This window comes from Limulus polyphemus, unplaced genomic scaffold (assembly GCF_000517525.1).
Source record: "Limulus polyphemus unplaced genomic scaffold, Limulus_polyphemus-2.1.2 Scaffold772, whole genome shotgun sequence".
NCBI classification, from domain to species: Eukaryota; Metazoa; Arthropoda; class Merostomata; order Xiphosura; family Limulidae; genus Limulus; species Limulus polyphemus.
Genome location: NW_013666382.1, coordinates 378,614 through 380,723, shown reverse-complemented (window position 1 = coordinate 380,723; position 2,110 = coordinate 378,614). Strand labels below are relative to the sequence as shown.

At 31.3% G+C, this 2,110-nt stretch overlaps 1 long non-coding RNA gene across 1 annotated transcript in view; it reads left to right on the top strand.

Annotated features, from left to right (window-relative positions):
- Nucleotides 1-722: 722 nt before the first annotated feature.
- The window catches only part of LOC111086000, a 10,689-nt gene continuing 9,301 nt past the window's right edge, over nucleotides 723-2,110 (top strand). Inside the window, exon 1 of the long non-coding RNA XR_002610779.1 lies at nucleotides 723-794. This is a non-coding gene — a long non-coding RNA (uncharacterized LOC111086000). The remainder of the gene's footprint in view (nucleotides 795-2,110) is intronic.

The following is a 2,110-nucleotide window of genomic DNA, read 5'->3' as shown; positions in this document are numbered from 1 at the left end:
TGATAACTATCTGTGTATTCTTTAACCAAACATCTTCATTCGATGACATCATCAGTGGAATAACGTTTTCTGATATGAAGTTTTATGTTACGCTAAACCTTTAGGATTGATTTGTTATTGTAGAAACGTAAATTTAAGTGAGTTATAAGGCAAACTGTTTTAAAGTTTTTACGACAAAGTATTATTATTCAATTTTATATTTTTTAATGTACACCAAAGTGAATGATATGGAAATGCAAAAATACAACCAAACAGAAAACGTTTTTGTTATAAGAGAAAAAACTTTCATCTTCAGTTACCAACAACACATAAACATGTATCACAAGGCCTAAAAATAAAGAAGAGCGAAAAATAGAAGTTGAAGGTCCCCATAGATGCAAATGTTGTAGAGACAGTGTCTTTTTGTAAATCGTATATTCCTTATCATTCTATGAGTTGAATCTATATTACAGCCTAATATATATCAATTTCCATTTAAAAACATTACGTATTGCTTCATATAATATATTACATGAGTAGTTTAGAAAACACAGAGACAGTTAAAGATTTATTCTTTCCTTCCGACCCAGTCTTACCACATGAACTCCATATATCTTCACTTCCCTTTGTTAACTCACACACTAACGCGCAACATCTTGCGCGGCGCGTGCTCACAACAGAACTGCGTACTTTAAAACCCTTTAAAAAGGCCACGCTGATTTACGCTGGTATCTGTTTCGGTCTTTGAGTGTTTCCGAACGACTCGTGACCAACACTGATCTCGTGGTCCAGTTTTCGGTGGTCGTAGTCTCCATGTGAGTACTGAAAACATCTCTATCAACGAACCTTGGCTTAGTTTTAGTTAAGCTAGTAGATAGTTTTCAATTTCAATCCTAACAATTACTTTTTTGTCTGTAATATTTATTAATATTATTGTTAATTAAAACTCTCTGTGTAGTAGTACTATAAACAATATGATATACAAATAATTTCTGTTCCACAAAGTGTAATAGATATTTGAACATTTGAAAAACATTATCGAATGTAATGTATTTTTTTCTATTACATAATGAAGCATCAAAGTTTATAAATTAAATTCAGACGTTTTGGTTTCTTATAGACTGGACATTATTTTCGCATAATACGGTAAAATTTGTTACATGAGTGTGTAGGATGTGGACGTTCAATATATATTAAGCTCATTTTTCCCTAAAATGTATTTGTTAAACCTTACTTTGTAATTAAACATATATGTTAAAACTGAGTTATAAAAAAAGTTTGCAGTTTCACAAGTTACTTTTAATATCGACACTGTATTGAAATAACTGAAGCAACAATTCTACTGTCAAGACTTAGGAAGTGATTTCATTTCTCTTTTCTCTCTCTTTCTTTCGTATTAAAGCTCAAACCACAATGTAATTTTTTATTAGAAAGAACACAATTTTTAATAGAAAAGTTTAGCATTTTGCTTTGGTCTTTGGAAATCATTAATATACAGCAAGTTTTGCATTTTAAGCTTAACTTACGTTACGATATATTAGTAATAGTAATCCAGTTAAAGGTATTATATAGGTTTCAAAACTTTATTATTACTGTTTTCGCTAGAAGTTCCTACTTAATAAACATACCGGTCACTATTACTGTTTTCGCTAGAAGTTCCTACTTAATAAACATACCGGTCACTATTACTGTTTTCGCTAGAAGTTCCTACTTAATAAACATACCGGTCACTATTACTGTTTTCGCTAGAAGTTCCTACTTAATAAACATACCGGTCACTATTACTGTTTTCGCTAGAAGTTCCCACTTAATAAACATACCGGTCACTACTTATTTAAGAGCTTTTAATAACAATCATTGCATGAATCGTTTGAAGAATAATATTTCAGTTAAATGCTGTGTGTACAAAGACAGAGAATTTAGTCGACATTTTGAACCCCGCGTTTATATTCAAACTCGCAGACTTTAACCAGAGTAAATCACGTATTTGTAATTGAAAGGAAGGCGTTCACTGAGAAAAAACTTTAAGTAATCAGTTATGTAATCGATATGTGTGGGTGTATAAATATGTGTGTATGTGTGTGGTAACATAATTTCCTATCAAATGAACCCTCGAGTGGCACAGCAGTAT